The sequence below is a fragment of the Equus przewalskii genome, chromosome 17, assembly GCF_037783145.1.
Source record: "Equus przewalskii isolate Varuska chromosome 17, EquPr2, whole genome shotgun sequence".
NCBI lineage: Eukaryota > Metazoa > Chordata > Mammalia > Perissodactyla > Equidae > Equus > Equus przewalskii.
Window position 1 is genome coordinate 45,708,539 of NC_091847.1, and position 20,149 is coordinate 45,728,687.

The following is a 20,149-nucleotide window of genomic DNA, read 5'->3' on the forward strand; positions in this document are numbered from 1 at the left end:
TGGGGCCGGCCTGCGGCCGAGTCGTTAAGGTCACGCGCTCCGCTTCAGGCGGCCCAGGGTTTCGCTGGTTTGGATCCTGGGTGCAGACATGGCACCTCTCATCAGGCCATGCTGAGGCAGCGTCCCACATGCCACAACCAGAAGGACCCACAACTAAAAATATTCAACTATGTACTGGGGGGATTTGGGGAGGAAAAGCAGAAAAAAAAAGGAATATTGGCAAGAGTTGTCAGCTCAGGTGCCAATCTTTAAAACAAATAAACAAATAAACATGAATTTAAACCATTTTACAGAGATGAGTAAAATCTTTATAAGATGGTTCTGTTTAATACTTTTACCCTTAGCACAGTGCCTAGTATATGGTAGGTACTCAGAAACAAATATTTTGTTATTCAAACATTACTATTTTCAAATTCTTAAAATGATTTAAGAGGAATAGTAATTAAAACTTCACAACAGTCTCATGAAATAGATACTATTATTATGATCATGGTTTTATAGATGAGCGAACTGAGACTCAGAATTGTTGAGTAACTTGGCCAAGGTTGCACAGTAAGGAGATGATTAAGTGTGGTTTTGAAGTCAGCACAGTTTCCAAAGTACCTAATATTACCATGAGTTCACACTGTGTTGTTTTATATAAGGTTAGAGAGTTTTATATCATATTATTCACATTATTAAATCACAGTGGTATGTCTCTGGGCTCTAAGTTCAAAGGCAAATAAGTGGGAGATGACACAGCTGCTCCTTGGTGCTCTGGATTACATCATGTTACGCTCACACAGGATGTGATGGAGGAAAGGTATTTCTACATGTGGCCAACCCAGGATAGTTTCTAGGTGTGTGGTAGATCTACAGCCTGGATTTCTGCCAAACATATTGGGGGGCGGCGTGTGGCAGAGTGGGAGGGTGGCAGATGGCAGCTCTTCCTTCTCACTTGTTTTGGATTCTTCAATCTTCCACAGAGTGTGAAACAATGGAACTATGTTTGGAAATACTCTCACCGAGTCAACAAATCAACTAAACACTTGAGGAGTGGAGGGGAGTAGCTTGCTTCAATCTGGCAATGCTTTAGTTTCCAGAAGGCTACATTTGTTAAAAAGGGACAGGCTAAAAAAGCAGAACTGCTGACCACGAACATTTGACAATAGGAGTGCTTTGGCAAAGCTTCGTGTTGCAAACATCATACTCAAGGAGGTGTTTTTTTCTTGACTCATTTTCTAAAAACAAGTGCTTTCTGGCTCTGCTTGATATCTTTGAAGACACCAATCACACAAAAACATGACACTTCCTAAGTTTTAAAGCCTTGCTTCTCGAAGTGTGGCAGTGAACTAGCAGCATGGGCATCTCTTGGGAGCTCGCCAAAATGCAGAATTTTGGGCTCCACTTCTCCCTGCTAAGGTAGAATTTGCGTTTTAACAAGATCCCCAAGTGATTCCTGCACACATTAAAGTTTGAGAAGTAGGGCTGCAGAGTACAGTTGGCAATGACCTTCACGGCCGGCCTCGGCTCTTTCAGCCCACTTCCCTCTGCACCAGAACGCGTACATCAGCCACTCTGCCATGCTCTCCATTACCCAAGCACTCCTGCGCAATTTTGGAAGCCCTGCTTGTACAGACTGAATCAGGTACCCCTTTTTGTCTTCAACCAAGCAAACTGCTAACCTAGCTTCCAGTAACATTTTGTATGTCAATTGTCCATTGTGAGCCTTTAAGTAAAAATTAGCTTTCCAGTTTCTCTTCCCCCAGGCCCATTCTGCAGTCAGTCACTGTTAACAATTCCTTTCAAAACTTTTCAGAAATTTCTTGTGTATATCCAGGCATCTGAAATATATATGTTTTATATCTTTTTTCCAGAGATGGCATCATACTATATATATTGATGGATGCCTTGTTTGATTTACATAACTTATCTTGAAACTCTTACCTTGTTATTATTTACAGTATTTCAGTATTTATATAAACAGATACACCAAAATACCAAAACTTACTTAATCAGTCCTCAAATGATAAACACATATTATTTACAGGTTTTTTATTTGTTTGTTTTGTTTTTTCTATTTCAAACAAGGCTAGTGTAAGCATCATTTTAGAAACACTTTTCCCACTTGTACCAAGTTTTTCTGTAGGCTACATTCTCAGGAAATGGCTCTGCTAAGTAGAAGGGTACAAACTTTTAACTTTGGTAGATATGGCTAGACTTCCCTCAAAAGGGTGGCAACATTTTATATTCCAGCAATAGCATTAGATACCTGTTTCTCACACCTCTACCATCAGCAGGAATTATCAAACTTTTCTTTTTTAACTGGGAAGTGATATCTAGGCCAAGTCTTGACTTCACTGGGAGTTTCCCATAGACGTTTTCTAGGAGGTACACAAAGATGTGTAGAGAACAAAGAAAACGTGCTTTTTAAGAAGATGGGATATCGCGTACAGACAGGTGTAAGGTTGGGTCTGTGGATGTGGCTAAAGTTTGGACGGATGGGCAGATGGCCAGATCACACAGGATCTAGCACACCTGCTACAGAAGAAAAGCTGGAACCAGTTCCCGAGGAAAACAGACGAATATGGTGTTGAAAAGTTAAAACCAAATATTTTGTTTTTTCTTTCCATCAGTTTGAGGGAGCCATCTATTTTATTTCCTGTCAAGGCATTGACTAATACTAGCAATAGCCTTATGATTGGCTTATTTTCTCCTAAAACCTACTTTAGCCAAGGTGAGTGTGGTTGGCTAATTGTCAGGAGGACAATGTTTAGTAAATCTGGAGGCCAAAACATTTCTTTTCTTTCTGTTGTCCCAATTGTGCTAATATAAAGTTTTCTATTATGATTTTACTAGAAACTGTATATTGAAACCAAAACTCTCTTACTATTACTGCCACCCTCCCTTCTCCCAATATTAGATGGTCACAATATTATTCTTATGAGAGTTCATATGGAAGATTGACACCTGTTCTATTTTCCTTGCATCCCCAAATGAGACAGTCCCAACAGAACGTTGACAACAACTCTTTTAGATATCCTATTTCATTGCTTCACTTGTTGGACATGAAAACTAAATATAATGCCAATTTATTAAAAAACTATAAATTCATTTTTTAAAAAAATAAGAAATAATTTTTCACAAACCAGCATACTAATCAAACAAAATCCAGATCATAAGACATATGCGACTAATGAAACCTTTTTAGGATAATGAGGAAAATGCCAAAATTGAGTCACTTATATGTCTTTAATTATCAATAGATATATGAAATGGGTCTGTTAAATCTAGTCATCTTGGATTTGGTTGTTATTTGGGTGATCATGTTCCAGAATTGAACTTATTTACACAGAATGTTAGAATTAGAAAAAATCTGAGAAATTATTTAATTCACGCTCTCAGTTGTCAAAGAATTTACCTTAGGTCTGTAGAGATTTGTGTGCTTTATCTTTAGGTCCAAATTGCTTTTCAAAATAAGTAAAATTAGTCTAATTCAAAATTTTTTTCCAGTAACATTTTCTTTTCTTCCCAATAGTTGTTCCTTCCACTGTGAAGAAAAATTTCTACCATTTCCTAGGCTTTTCATATCTCTCAAAGGATTATTTACCCTGATAATATAGTTTTTTAAGAACGGGAGCTTAGATTTTAGAAAAAATAATTTAAAAAACTGGACATATGGCTAGTTAATTATCTTAGAATGTTGCATTTCAAAAAGTATATTTAAGGACCAAGTGAAAGATTTCAAGTATTCATCCATCGTTAGTCTTGTGCTGCCTAACTACCAGTTCTTGGAACATTCGTCCTTGAATCCAGCATCTTTTGAGTCTCAGATCTTGATATGGATGTCCTAGTTGCTCAGAAGACACTAGGAGGACTCCCTGAGAAGCTCTGTATATTTGGGAGTATATGATGCCAATTATAATCATAAACTATTATTTTCTGAACACTTTTAATTATCTGAAAGACACTGAAATAAACTACTTGACATACATTATCTTTTTAAAATTCTGATGAGGAGATAAGGCAGCTGAAGAAACTCAGATTCTCAGAGAGGTTAAAGAAATTGCCTGTGGTCACAGAGCTAACCAGTGGTAAGGAACGGGATTGTCTGACAACAAATTTCCTCCCGGAACTCTGCTAGGGTAGGATACAGATTGAGAACTTCCATTTAACGTTGAGCTGAGTTACAGCTTCAGAAAAAATGGAATTCACACGTACTATCAGTTCATTTGGATTTCATTGTATTTAATATGTGTTTTAATTAGGCTCTATTATTGAATTAATTTTTATGATTAATATTCTAAAATAGAAGAAAAGATCTTTCAAGTTCTTCTTGGGTATTTACTGTAAGATCAAGTAAAGTTGCAAGTAACTATGTGATCTTGGCATTGGGAAACTAATATTTTTTTTTTTTAAAGATTTTATTTTTTTCCTTTTTCTCCCCAAAGCCCCCCGTTACATAGTTGTATATTCTTCGTTGTGGGTCCACCTAGTTGTGGCATGTGGGATGCTGCCTCAGCGTGGTTTGATGAGCAGTGCCATGTCCGCGCCCAGGATTCGAACCAACGAAACACTGGGCCACCTGCAGCGGAGTGCACGAACTTAACCACTCGGCCACGGGGCCAGCCCCGAGAAACTAATATTTTAAAGGAAGAATTTACATTTGATATTGGCAATAATTTTTCAGGTTGTAAGTCTGAGAAAGTCTCTATATCAAACCCAAAAGATTTTTTCCCAAGATAAATAAAGAAAGTAGCATGAGTGATAGAGAGTTGCAAAGATTTCCAAATGTATTGCAGCCATGGAATCCATCTTTTCCTTTTGGAATTTGATTTTTCCTTTTAGATCTCATTTGCAATTTGCTGTAATTTAATTTTTATTTATTTATTTTTTTAATTGACTAGGTTGAAAAATGTTATGTAAAGTCCAAAATATAAAGGAACTAGATAGCAATGATAATTAATTCAACATTCATTCAATAAACATTTACTGAGACTCAGTATATGCCCAACATTGTGCCATGGGCTGGGATGTACTGGTGAAAAGAGATGGTCTGTTGCTGTGGCTCCACTTGGTCTTGTGAAGACAGAGCAGATGGCCGGGTCAGTGCAGTAACTGCTAAAGCTGAAGTTTAGGTTAAATTGAATTCAGTGTCATCTCTTAAGTGGGAGCATAATCCGATCCTCATGGAGACTTTGAGAGCGTTAAGTGACATAATACATGTGACTATGACTAGTATAATGAATGATGTGTTGAAATGATTCCATAAGTAGTTAGTAATACATATAAAGAATAATTAATTAACCATATTATACAAATAAATGTATAAATCAGGGAAAATGTATTAATCCTAGCAACTAAAGCAAAGAATTGTAACACATATCAGCCCTTATACTCTCTGAATGACTTTGGAGCAGGAAGACTCTTGAAATAGGTCGTTATCAAAAAACCCTTAGGAATTGTACCCACCATTGTGTTCAAACTACATACACTATTGAGTCTTGCCTTGTAGAAGAGCAGAAGAAGAAGTGGATTTGGCATCTGGAGATATTGAGCTTTTATTTTCTTACCTGCAAAATGATAACAGTACTGGGACCTATTTATAGGATTGCTGTGGCTCTCAGAAAGGGTCATGTCTATGAAGTTACTTGGAAATACAGATATAATCATTCATATATAAGCTATTATCATTATTTTGATTAAATGAAATGTAACTATCTGGTACTTTTGTGTGTGTGTGAGAGGAAAATAGACCCTGAACCAACATCTGTACCAATCTTCCTCTATTTTGTGTGTGGGACACTGCCACAGCAGGACTTGTTGATTGTTGTATAGGTCCATGCACGGGATCTGAACCTGTGAACCCTGGGCCACTGAAGCAGTATGTGTGAACTTAACCACTACAGCACCAGGCTGGCCGCTGGTACTTTGTTTGTATATACATTGTAGCTTAAGTTTCTTAATTCACAGATATCTTAGAGCAAGACTTATTTGAATTTGTAGTACAGCATACAGAAAAGAATTTCTAACACTTGGGAAGTGTGTGTATGTCTGTGTGTCTGTGGTATGTGCGTGTGGACTTAGCTATTTCTACCATGCATTTCAACTCCAGAAAATGTTGGGACTGAATTGCTGAACTGTTTGAGGTAACAATTCATGGGCAGATATAATTTAAAGTTCTGAAACTCTAGTGTGTAACCTGTATACTTTTAAGGGCCAAGAGCTATCGTTCAGTATGACTTCTAAAGACATGAAAATGATCTTAAACTCAAGACTTGTTCCAGCCCAGTGACTTTATGATTTATGATTATGTAGTATGAGCCCAACTGCCTTCCATGAAGGGGGGATGGTGCTAAGCTGAAGGCCTTTGATATTCTGAACTCTTTGATGGGTTTGTGCATTTACATCTGGATATATGAGCTATGGAAAGCTGGACTGCCGTGCATACCAGAAGAAGAATTTGGAGCTCTCAGAGCATCTTGCAGGGAGGGGGTGTGGAGCAGAGATGGAAGACAAAGGGGAGAAATCTATTAAACTTAAAAGATGATTGATATAGGTAAATCTCTGGTGGAAACTAGTGGCAGATGAAATCTGGGTCTCATTTTTAGAGTGATGAGGTGGTATTCATAGAACCAGGACTCCAGGACCCAGGATGATATAAGACTTTAAGTTCCTGAGAAGTTGCAAAAGGGTTTTGGACTTCCAGACTATGGAATTGGCAGGTATTTCAGCAAATTATACCTAGATCTTCAAGGGGGCAAACAGGTCCCAGCTTACACGTTGAGTTATACCAGTAAGACATGTTTATTTATTTGTAATTTTTAATCTATCTGCCTCCAAAAGGAGAAATACTACATTTGTTGTATTATTTAGTATAATAAAACTTTACATAGGAGAGTTAACCCAGGTCAGTGTTTCTCAAATGTGGGGAATGTGTGCATGATGGGGTGGGAGGGGCAATTTTACCCTCAGAGGATACGTGTTAATGTCTGGAAATATTTTTGATTGTCACAACTTGGAGTCATTACTGGCACCCTGTGGATAGTAGCCACAGATGCTGCTCAACATTGTATGATGTACAGACAGACTCCACAGCAAAGAATATCTGACCCAAATGTCGATAGTGCTGAGTTGAAAAACCCTGACTTAAGGCAATCTCTCATCTTACAAATGAGAAACTGAACACCAGAGAGAGTCAGTGACATATGCCAAGACACACAGTGAGCAAAAGAAGAGGTCCTTTAGTGTTTTTGCCATCACACTATATAATTTCTAAAAGCTAAAAATGGAACTTTTGGAAAATAAAGCTTCTTAGGGACAAATTTAAGCTTAAGATGTGCTAAACAATTACATAAATCTTTAAAATATAGTACTGCTTGCATTGGGAAATTTAGGCCACCAGGAAAATGAAGAATTTCATTATGTCATGGATCTTCCATTGTATGTAGTAAAAGGTATTTTCATGATATTTAACCAAAGTCCTGTTCAGTATAGTGGTTCTCAGACTTTAGCTACCTCACAATAATCACCTGGAGGACTTGTTAAATCATGAATTGCCCCGCCCCAACCCCAGAGGTTCTGACTCAGTGAGTCTGGATCGAGCCCTGAGAACCTGCATTCCTAACCAGTTCCCAGGTGATGCTGCTGCTGCTGGTCAGGAGATGACACACGGAGAAGTGCTGGCCAGCATTCGTAGGTGCTCCACGAATATTGGCCAAAAGTTGTAGGTCACCAAAAAATGTAATCTCACTTCAGCATAGATTAATTAATAATGCTAATTCACGTTTAGAGGAATATAACTACAGACGGCAGAACCAAAACTAACTTTAGACCTCATTTAACTCAAATCCCTTGCTTTAGAAAGGAAGAGATTAATATAACTTTTTAGGCTTCATTTCCAGAAAGAAGACTCCCTTTTAACAATAGCCAATAAAACAGTATTAAATGAAAATCATTTATGGACAATTTGAGTACTGACAGTGTTATGCTAAAGACTGTGAGTTACAACTAAATATGTAAGCTTTATTTTTAACGTTACATTTATGAAGAATATTCTACATGCCAAACTAAGTAAAACTCAGTCTGAAGGGGGCTCTTAGGCCATGCTAAATCTATGGGGAAAATGCCTATTGACATCAGTAATATAAAATCAGGCCCTGAGGGATCATAACCGTCTCTTCAAATTATTTGGGCAAACATGTACATGATTAATCAATTAAATATATCATAAAATGATAAGCAATAGATTCCCATCATAAAGAATCAATGCGCTGTTGTTAATCATGAATAAAAGAGTGAAAAGTACCCCGAAAGCAATTCATTTCAGTAACACTCATTTTCATTCCATTAATTTAATAAAAAGAATGCAAGAAATTTCAGATACTTGAAAACTACCTGTTCACTTAGTGAGTGTGCTCTAATTAACCTGCCTCCTGCCAGTCCTCATGTAGAGACGCCCAATGACCGAATATTCAACTTTCCATTTACCTCTTTAACACCATGAAGACAGTTTACACAGCCTAATTCATGACGTCCTGTCTAAGGCACTGAACTTCACTTGCCAAGGGCACTCAGGAAGCCAAAACTTCTCGAACATGCTGCATCTGTCTTCAACTTTTTAAATATCCACCTATCTTTTAAATTAGGTGCCATCTGTTCCATCATCATCTCTGGTTAAATCTTATTAAAATTTCTTGCCAATATCACCCTGCTACCGCAATCTTACCCTGCCGCTTCCCCAGGTTTTTCTGCGGCATTCGCTAAAAGCCTGCTATTTTAACTAATTCCTGTACCAGGACACAGCGTGAGAGTCTAAAACAGAATCAGCGCTATACTGCTTCTACTTTTACTCCTAGAGTGAATAACTGTTCATGTCAAACCTGGGATTATGCCCCCAAGTCCCCTAAACACAGCACAGTTTGAATCAATGCCGTTGACCCAGCATCATTCAGCGCTGGTGTCGAATGGCGCTCCTACTGCAGCAGTCACCTTGGAACTAAGTAGAGAGGATTTATTATTTGTGCCAGGTTATGCAGGCTCCGTTCTCATATTATCACAGACAATCACAACAGACGACAAATATAGGAAAACATATAGCTCAATTGCAAGAGAAGCAAATTTGCAATCAGACAAGGACAATGTAACAGCCAAGAACTGCAGTAAATCTCTTAGAGCTAATAGCCCCATCTAATAACGCTCTCCTCCAACACCTTGGAGCAAATGGTTTGTATTCAGAGCTTAAACTGTCAAATCAACATTCGTTCCTCATGGTTAGAGATGATGCCTGATAAGCAAACCCTAATTTATGATTCATTTACTCCTTAAGTGTCTTAAAGCTAGGATTGCTAGAAGACTTATGCTTATTCAAGCATGCTGACAGAACCGGAATCTCTTAGTAATTTCTCTCTGCACCTCTCAGCATGGCTGACAGGCATCTGCCAAGACTATAGCATAGAAATCACTGAATCATGCAAAAATATTTACCCCCAAAAGATGTGGTACAAGCTCAGCTTCCTCCAGCTTCCATAGCCCCTGAAGTGTTAATCTGAAGGAGCAGTTCCATGAGTTTTCACAGGCCAGGAGTGTGTCTCCTACACTTGACCTAGACAGTCTTACATAAGAAGCATCGGGCTGGGGAGCTCTCGGAATGTCATCACCAGCAACAGAAAGAAGTATTGGCAGCAGCAGGCAGGCGGGCAGGCTGGGAGTTTGCATGAGAATCATGAAGTCTTTCTCTTTTGAACTGTTTTGCAAGGAGAGTTAAGAATAGCTCAGAAACTGGTCTCCTTCTTTTTGTGGGAAGAATGACCAGAAGGATAAAAGCTAAATCCTCCAGCAAGTGCAAGACACCTCTTTCGGTGTTTGCAGTAAACCCAACAGCATGAATTTTTGTCGGCAAAGTACCGTGCCACGACACCTAAAATGAAGGGAATGGGCAAGCAAAGTAACGACTCAAAGGCTGCCACTGGGAGCTTTCATCTACCTTTAACTCATTGTGGTGAGTATAGGGGGATATGTGTATCTGTAAGGAGAGTGATAGTGGAGGTACGAGCTGGTTTGCAGGATGATAACTAAAGGATTTGGAAAGAGTGTTCACATTCCTTAAACATCTAATTGCAAGCAAGATGATAGCATTTTTAATCTTGTATATCAAATTCAGAATAGGGTGGGTTAAACTGCTTGTGCTTAGTATATTTCAATTCAAGATATTTTCATGAAAGTCATAAGAAAGGCAGGTACCTCTCTGTGGTGGTTTGCAGACAACTGTCAGATGTGTTAATTAATTACATCCATTGTCTATACTAAAAGATAAGATCCGAATTTCAGCGTTAAGATTTTGCGTATAATGAATCTTTCGTTAGACTTTGAAAGCAGTTTCTCAGAATGGGAAAGAGGGGCAAGAGGATCACTGGGCTTTTGAAACAAGCTTGGCTAGACAGAACTAGGTATCCAGGGATGCTTTTAAACAGCAAATTAAAAACAGTGTATTCTCCATCTAATTTTCATTCAATTATCTCAAATGTGTGCAATTCAAGTCATGTCCTTGAAAAGTTAGGAACAATAAAACCAGTCCTATATTCTGATCCTGAGTACTGTGATTGGTGTTATTAATATAAGATGATATTATATCATTTAACTATATATAAAATTGTGGTTTGATATGCGGTGTGGGCTAAGACGTATAATTCCCAAGACAACAGAAATAGAGAAGCCATGCATCATTTAAAAATCATCTTAATGTGCTGCTCTTAGCTAGGAAACTTGTCTGTTAATGCATCACACTGAGAATAGAGCAAGGAAATAAGAGAATTTTAGGTCTTTGAAAAAACACAATGATCACTTAACCCCAAGGAAACCAGGATAGAAGGAAGTTAAATGATGTGTCTAAGGTGACACAGAGGAAGACGTGAGTGGAAAATGGTTTCCCTGATGTTCACTTGGGATTTTGCTTACCATACTCCAGTGAGTAATTGTCCTTTGATACCGCTGTGTAGGACTGATGTACAATGGTTTTTTTAAAATCACAGAAATGACAGAAAACAAAGCAGGCACTAAATATCTGCTTTGAGCGGCAGTCTGATTTTGGAAAAACAATTTCTGTAGTGGATGGAATGAGAAGTTTTATTCAATTATTTCTCACAACTGTAATGAACATATTAGTGCAGCATTGAATTAAATTTTCAAATTATGAAATAGTGTTCTGAACGTCAAGTGATGGATACCAACCACGTTGGTGGTTCAGGTGCTTTATTTTGCTAGTGTTGATTGTGGTGCTGGGCTTATCCGTCTCTTGGAGAGCTAATGTGCATGAAATAAGCAACCCATAGGAAGCAAAGAACTGGAGAATAGAATGTTTTAAAATAGATTTGGCATTACTTTCAAGTAAGCTGAGACTCCTGTACTCAGGCACTTGCTTTTTGTCCTTGTATCCCTGCCCCCAGGACAGTGCTTACTGGGCCCTCAATAAATGTTTGCTGAATGAATCAATGGAGGGGTGATTCATACGGATCCAAGTATGGGAGTTGTGTATGTTATTGCTTAGTAGAGTTCCTTGAAGGAGTCATTTTAAGGAATGTATAAAAATGATTTGTGAATATACCAGTTTAGTAATCCAAGTAAGAATAATTAAAGTAACTGAATGCTTCTGAAATACTTGTTTGGAAACTGTTCTTATAAAATTTTTTTTACCATTCTCCTTGGATCAACTTGGTATAGGTTTGGAAGCTCATAAGAGATAATTCAACTTTCACCAGTTTTAATCAAATAGAGGTTTTGTTTTTCTCAAGAGACATTAAGTTGAGTCAAATGACATTAAGGTAGGACTTAGTCCTCGCAGACCCTCAGTCCTCAGGAACCTCAGCTCATTTTTCCTTCCTCTTAGCCATCCTCAGCACTTGGCTTTCATCTTATTTGTTGCCATGTGGTCTTAGAATGGCTGCCTCACCTCCAGCATCCTGACTCCATTCCAGGCAGAAGGACAGGAAGCGCAAAAGGCCAAATGCATGTGCCTTTCTCCAAGAGTTTTCCCAGAAATCACCTAGAGACTGACTTACATCTACTGGGTCATAACTGTGAAAAATGCCACCCCTCCTGGGGGAGAGTCTACAATAATGGTGGTTTTAGCTGAGCCAGTTGTCACCCCCAATAAAGTTGGGGTTGTGTTTTTAAGGCAAAGGGGTTTTCTTTCCCAATATTCATTCTCTCTATCATGTAGAGTTGGTAGTTCTGGTAAAATCCTAAAGCATAATCATTTAGTCTAAGCTGATTTATCTTCCAAAAGAAGGAAAAGTCTTCTCATTTTATACCTAGGTCTTCTATGGAAAAAAATTATCCTGCTTTTGAAGTAGAATGTTACTTGGGTAACAGATGGATTTATAACTACACCGTAGTCAAACGTATGCAAAGAGAAAGCTGTGGATAAACTTTTCAGAATGAAAAAGGGAAAATAATCCCCTTGCCATTTCACTCCCAAAATAAACTTGTCTAAAGTAGTTTCTTTCTGAAAAGATTCTCACTACAGAAGAATACATGGGCACTGAATTGAAGTTCTAAACCTTGAAATTTCTGCAAATAGTAAGTAAAATGATGTCTCGCTAATTTAGAAAAGAGGCTTTTACTTCATTTTTTCAGTTCTACCTGTTATCTTGCTGGAATCAGCTAGAGTGAAAAGCATGTGGCTTCTCCTGCTGGGCCGTAGAAAGACTTTACAAGGTGTCCTCGCAATTAGATTGCAAGAATGCCTCTCTAAGTCAGACGCTGTTCTTCCCCTTGGGACAAGAAATAATACCGACATCTTTTAAAGGACCTGGAACAAGATGATCTCTCAAACCAAAAGTTTTACTTTAAACTTGTAGAGGGTTCCTGGGTAGACTGGAACAGAAGCTCTCTAATTTTAAAGTAAAAATGATGATATTCTTCATTTCTATTAAACTCAACTTTTATATGGAAGATAGTTGACTTGTGAACCCAACTCGCAATCACCTTGAAATAACCTATTCAGAAAACAATTGAATAATGCACTAGCCTCTGCTACACTAAAAAGCCGTATGGAACATGGTATTCATTTCACTCTCTTGCAGGAATAAATAGGGGAAATTTGCAGAAAAGCAGACTCTATCCAGCATAACTGGAGACAGCAAAATGAAAATATACTTAGTAACTGGCAGGTATGGGTTTTACAAGTCACAAAACTCAAGGGAGAACACAACTATACCTTTCTTGATTTTCCTAAAAATTAATTTCTATTTTAATGTCCCATTTTTGCCCAATGGCAGAAAATTTAATTATTTCTAGGCCAGCTCAATCACTTTAGTACTTTTTCACTTCACTCAGGTTTAACTCAGTAAAACATACGATTTTCATTTTTCTCCTTTATATTAATTAGAGTAACACTAGCTTTAGCAACAAATACACCCGAAAGTCCTGCTGGCTTAGCACAATGAAATTGTCTGCCTTACTCATGCCAAGTTCTATGTGGTGGGTCCTGGTGGGTAGGTGGCCTTCTGTGTGATCGTTTGTGGATCCCAGATCCTTCTGTCTTGTGGATCCTTTTGCCTCTAGGTATTCAGAGTTAACCAATGGATGGAAAAAGACATCATGAAGAATTACCGCTACCTCTTCAACCCAGAAGTGACACACAGGACTGGCTTATATTTTAATGGGGAGAAATAATCACATAGCTCCACCGAGGTGCCATAGAAGGCTGAGAAATGTCCCTAGCTGGGAAGTCACTTCCCAGAAGGGAGTATAAGTTATTGTGATGACCAAACTATCTCAGCCTACCTTTTATCTTTGCAGTTGAAGCATTTTTTAAAAAAATGTATAGTCTTTTGACTATCGTCTTTTGAGATTAAACTAATAGAGTCTGAGAAGATTTAATCTGGGGGCAGGGGTGTCTCTCCTTGTATTGGTGGTATGATTGATTGTATTTTGCACCTGAAAATGGAGTCACATCATTTTGCTTCTAGTCACAGAGATCAGAGAAATCAAATTTTTAAAAAATTTTTTTTCAAATTTTTACACTATAGTACCTGGGATTCAGGTCTATATTTTACTTTTTAAATAAACTACCCCAAATTGCAGCAGTTCCACAAGCTGTGAGAAACATGGCCAGCCTATATGAAACTTGAAAGGACGGTTTCTGAACCCATTCTGATGATGGCATCAGCGAATATCTTGGATATCATTCTGTATTTCAGGCACAATGTAAGAGGGACAAGGAGGAAGGGATAGAGCCTATATCAAGAAAGCAGATTTCTCAGAAATCCTCAGAAGACTTCTTCCTGTGTCGTCTTGCCCAGAATTTTTATATGGCCACTCATAGGAGCAAGAGAGGAGGCTGGAAAAGATTGCTTTCAAGTTAGATTAGTAGATGTTTCAAACAAAATTGGTGTTCTCTTAATAAGGAAAAAAGAGAAAAAAGAATAATAGTTTCTGACTCAACGTTAATAGCCCCACAAATCAGTCTGAGGTGATTATAAACTTGTTTTATACTTCCCACAGGACTTAGTACCAATGGTGTGTGTTTCTGTGTAGGAGAGAGAGAATGAGACAGAGAGAGAGAGAGAAGAGAAGAGAAGAGAAAAGGACAGGGTGAGAGAGAGACAGAGAGAGAGAAACATGGAACTGAATGAAAGTGACTTGATATTATCAGAAAATCAGGGTAGTAAAGAAATAGAATGAGCTCTAGCAAAAGATTCCAGGGAGCTCTGAGATAAACCACAGATAGTTAAAGAATGAAGGATATTCTAGAATAATGGAGAAATAGATTAGCGATCAGTAGAAACATAAGGTGGTCTAAAAAATATATTACATTACATACCTGGAGCCGGTATGTTTATAACTAGTGCCCTTGATTGAGTCTGTGTCAGAATTGACAGAATGAGCCTCACTCCGTCTGTATAGTAATGGCCTGAGGAATCTGCGTATTCCAAGTGATCTCTTTCCTAAGGGAGCTGGGGAAAGCAACTGTACTTAAGTGATGCCACAATCCTAAGCTGAGTTTGTCCATCTAAACATGTGGACAATAAATAAAAAGATCACAGAGATGTTTTACCAGATGGGCTGGCTGACATGGTGACTAAGGTGGATGGTGGCCGGCGCTAACGAGGTCCTCTTGAGCTCTGGTCATTGTTGGGGTTTTGAGTATCTGTTGCTGTCTGCACTGCCTCTGTTGCTGTGAACTGGGCTTCCAGCAGGAAGACAGGAGGAGAAAGGGAGGGAAGGTGGAAGGAAGGAGAGAGAGAGAGAGAGATTAGATGTTGATTGGTGCTGAGGATGAATCCTAGGCAATCCAGAGACTGCTTTCATTTAAAATGTTTCTATAGGGACTGGCCCTGTGGCCAAGTGGTTAAATGCTCCGCTTCGCCGGCCCAGGGTCTCACCTGTTCAGATCCTGGGTGTGGACATGGCATGGCTCATCAGATCATGCTGAGGTGGTGTCCCACATAGCACAAACAGAGGTACTCACGGCTAGAATATACAACTATATACTGGGGGGCTTTGTGAGGAAGAAGAAGAAGAAGAAAAAAAGGTTCTCTCATCTAGTGTTTAATGAACCAGGGTGTTTGTAGATTTATAATTTTGCCTTTCCGTAGTTTTCAGTCTTGGATGCTTTTCTGAACAAGCTTGTATATATTCAAAGTAGGTGTTCTACTTAGTCTAGAAAGAGGTGCCCTTTAAAAACAGCTTTGTGTTCTCCTTCCCAGCTGCCTCTCTTCACTAAACACACACATGGCCCAAAATTTCTAAGCTTTTAAATAAAAAGGATAATTATCTAGGTCAGGGAATGTGTGTGGATGGGAGGATGGGGAAAGACGAGTGCCTGGGAAGAAGGAAGAGCCAAATGTTCAATTTTTGTCTTTCCTGGTATTTTCTCTTTTCCAAGTTGGTTTCCCAAGTGGGATCTCAGAATGTGCAGGTCCTGGTTCGTTATCTAATACATTAGATTATCTCCAATATAGTCCTAAAGAGCTGGCTCACTGCACTGTCTTATCTTTTCTGAACCCCCACACTCTAGTAGATCTCTAAATAGTCAGCCTTACTCAGGAATTCCCTTCTAGATCCATGAAAAATTCCCAGACCAAATCGAAAGATATAGTTTACTTTCCTACCCACTTATTTTGGCCACGGTTCCAGCCTCACCAAATTGCTTACAGATGTGAGAAATCTGTATGCTATTTTCTGCCTCTCTGAATTTGCTAATGTCATTCTCTCTGTTGGGGTCATTTATCTCCCCTCACCGTAACAACCCCTGGCTTTGCCATCCCATCGTCACTTCTTTATACCTATTAGGCTTAAGGACCAGTTTTTTTAAACAGCATTTCCTGACCCTTCTACCACCACCCAAGTGAAAATTACTACTGCTTGTTGGGATATTACCATGTCCCATAAAGTCCCAGTGTGTTTATATCACACTTTATTACACATATTTGCTTTCATACCATCTCCCTCAACTATCTGGTGAACTATTTAAAACCAAGACTGTGGTTTATTAGTCTTTGAATTTCCAGCACCTAAAATAGAGCCTTCCTGGGACCCAGTATGCATTCAATAATTGTTCCTTACAATAGAAAGTTGTGATTATTAATAAGAATGAAGATGAGCCCCACCCATCTGCTTTCAGAAAGCCAAGCATACACAAACACGGATTTATTAAATAGAAAATACTAAGGATAATGATGTATCCTATAAAAAGATGCTTCACTTTGTAAGAGATCACCAAATTTTCACTGAAAGTGTCATTTAAGAGTTGTCTTTACTTTCAATTTTTGCAGGAAAAAAATGTATTTCTTAAAATAAGCAATAGCTGTTCTTCAAAAATCGAACTGTAGGCAATGGCTTGACTTTAAAAAAAAACAAAAATCACATCCCACAACTAGAAGGACATGCAACTAAGATATACAACTGTGTATGGGGGTGGGGAGGGGGGTTTGGGGAGATAAAGCAGAAAAAAAAAAAAAGATTGGAAACAGTTGTTAGCCCAGGTGCCAAAAAAAAAAATAAAAAATAAAAAAAAATAAATGATAATCTGGTTATAGATTTTTGACTGTTCTCTACATATTTTATTAAATACATATGTAGGAATTTAAAAATACTTCTCTCTTTTAAGAAGCTAGGCATTAGCAGTCTATTTGAAAAGAATACCTAAAAATTATAGAAATGATATCTATTACTAACAGAGTTTAAATTTTTATTTTTTCCCTCTAGTATATAAGATGTTTTAGTTTCCCAAAACTCTCACAGTTGGTTTATTATTTTATTCTTACAATAGCCCTATAATTGGTGTTAGATTTCACGGTTCTCCCCTGCCTCTCCTTTCATTAAAAAAGATGGAGAAAGAGTGCACATGACTCTTTCAAGTTCTCACAGTTAGATTGCTGATAGTTCCCTTGTAATTAGTTAATTTACTTTGGAATTTATGTTTTCTCAGGACGGGCCTCTGTTCTGTTCAATGTGCTCAATAAAATGTACTCAATAAAAGGTTTAGTGTATCAGCAAACCAAGCAGTCCACCAACATTTCTGTGTAACACCCTCTATTGCTTTTACAAAGTCTGCAGGCATTTTTCGTTAGAATTCCAAATGAAGCTACGGTGTCTGGAACCCAGATTTAGAAATGCTATCTTCAGATAGTAAGTCTTGGCTCCCTCATACATTTTGATGTGAAAATCTGTCAATACATAGAGCTCTAACCCTGCAGAGCGCCCCCTGCTGGAAGGCAGAGTCCTCCTGGAGGTAGGGAATCACGGCTGTAGATGCTGAACTGGGTAACCCAGACCCATTTACTTGTTTGTTCCTTTTGCCTCATCTCTTTTCTATCCTCCCAACTTCAGCTGGAGAAAGTCTTGGAAAAATTAGATGACTTTCCTTAGCCCACACAGCTGGTTATCCCTAGGGCTTGGCCAAACTATGGGGATTCTTGACCAGGGTCAAATAAATGAAAAATCAGTTATTGAAATAAACAATAAACAGCTCAAATTTTTTCTTGTAGCAATAGCTGGATTATAAAAAATTTAAAATGAATTCCATTTAGCAAAACCTCTCAACATGTTCATCATAGTGACTTTATATATGCTAAGTCATCCTCTCCTTGCCCTTTTATAACTGAAAAAGTTGAGGAGAGTGTTGGGCTAATGACAGATAAATGTTAATCATAATTTATGTTTGTATGAATGTGCTTCATACTTTACAAAACACTTTCATATATTTGATTTCCTAGATCCTTACGAGATCCACATGAGGTCTATAAACATCCCTTATCTGACTCCATGCCTCTACTAAGATGCTGCTCAGGATGCATCCCAGGTTGTGGAACTCTGCATCGGTGCTCTTTGTGGCGTATCACACTGTGGTACTCTCCTAATCAAGTGTAGAGCCACATGGATGTGAGGGGGAAAATGGGAGTGAGGAATGTCCAATCCTAACCCCAAGCTGCCACAGAGAGTCTCTGTTACTGCTCAGGCCTCCTCTTGGGCTTTTGGAAGAGAAGCTCAGGATCTCAGAGACGGGCTGAGACTTGTGAAATCCAATGATGAACCAATTTTCAGAAATGCCAAGCTCTGTTATTATTCTGAGTAACAATTAGTTCCCAGATGATTTTTATTTTGGGGAAGAAAATCTCAGAAGTGATTAGTCAACTAGCGGAACAGCTGCAAATGTCTTCAGATTTGAAAACATTGCCCTCTTTGCAGAGGACAGGCAATAGGGCTCCATATGCAAGGAAGTCGTGCACATATAAGGAACTACTCTGTCAGCAAGTTTAATTAGGGAGAAAAGTTTGCCTCTAATTCCGGTATTCAGGTGCCTTTAAATCAACCAATCATAGGATTTGGAGGCTGGAGGAGACCCCACTTTTGCTATTGCCCACATGACTAGCTTGGCAAATATAGAAACAGATGAAATTTGACTTTCATTAGTGTTCTTTTTTAAAGGAAAACACATTCTGATCCACAATCTTTCCTTGCTAATATAAGACAATTTTTAAATGTGAGTTGTTTGATATTTAATTGTTGATCCCTAATGAATTGTTCATCTTTAATAAACAATAACACTTGATATATATTAATGAGTGTTAAAAACACAAACTATTTCGTTTCTTAACATAAATTTATTTTATAAAAAAGAGCAGAGGGAATATTACCTTCAAAAAATACCACATCTTGACCATATTCTCTCTGTAACTCTGGTTCCCTAGCATCCAGGGCAAATTTTGTAGGGGGAAAATGGGGATAATAATGCTGCTTTCCTAGGATTGTTGTAAACTTTAGTGGGAAAATATGTTAGTCACTGGACATGTGGTGGGTGGTCAATAACGTTCACTTCCATAGCTCTTGCTTCCCTCACATAAGTATGGGAATTTTGATCCCTGGTCAGCCAGAGAAAGACTATTTTTAGCCAAGTACACCTTCAGATTAAACTAAATTGGAAATCTTCTCTTTGAGGTTCTTTAAAAAAATTTTTTTTTTGTAAGGAAGATTAGCCCTGAGCTATCATCTGCTGCTAATCCTTCTCTTTTTGCTGAGGAAGAGTGGCCCTGAGCTCATCGTCCTCTATTTTATATGTGGGGCGCCTGCCACAGTGTGGTTTTGTAAGTGGTGCATAGATCTGTGCTAGGATCTGAACCGGTCAACCCTGGGCCACTGAAGCAGGGTGTGTGAACTTAACCACAACGCCATCAGGCCAGCCCCTAAAATTTCTTTTTATTCTCACTTCTCTGTAACAGGAAATGTGGGAGGGCTGGGCATATCCCTTCTTCATAGAGAAAGCTCACTTTCAGCATGCGTGTTAACCAATGATCCATTGATAGATTGAATGTTTAAAGCACCCTTGCTTCTGATGTACTTCGCCATTTGCTGTGCATTCACTCTAGCTATTAGCAAGGAATATTTATTGACTCCCTACGCCCCACACCCATCTCCTAGAACATAACTCAAGCCTTTTGGAATGTTTTGGGTCTGGGGAATATATGATGATATTACACAGTGTTGTGTTGAGAGCTGGAAATATACAGTATGTAGGAATTCAAAGGAGAGCAAGATGGCTTCCCCCTTTGCTGGTCTGAGTTATCTTCTTGGGGAAAGTGGGATTTGGGTAGTGAAGTGGAGGTGGGGCTATCACAGGGAAGAATATGGAGAGACTGGAGTGGTTAATCTTTCCTGAAGGAAAAAG

The 20,149-nt window shown here is 38.5% G+C and overlaps 1 protein-coding gene and 1 long non-coding RNA gene across 4 annotated transcripts in view; one reads left to right on the forward strand and one right to left on the reverse strand.

Annotated features, from left to right (window-relative positions):
* Positions 1 to 9,962, reverse strand: part of SCN1A (sodium voltage-gated channel alpha subunit 1) — a 147,601-nt gene extending 137,639 nt beyond the window's left edge. Inside the window, exon 1 of one of the 3 annotated variants that reach the window (XM_070581517.1) lies at positions 9,466 to 9,962. The gene's annotated coding sequence lies outside the window, so the exon portion shown is untranslated. The remainder of the gene's footprint in view (positions 1 to 9,465) is intronic. The other 2 variants (XM_070581520.1, XM_070581524.1) reach the window with 2 other exon arrangements.
* Positions 9,646 to 20,149, forward strand: part of LOC139076807 (uncharacterized) — a 52,802-nt gene continuing 42,298 nt past the window's right edge. Inside the window, exon 1 of the long non-coding RNA XR_011528790.1 lies at positions 9,646 to 9,979. This is a non-coding gene — a long non-coding RNA (uncharacterized lncRNA). The remainder of the gene's footprint in view (positions 9,980 to 20,149) is intronic.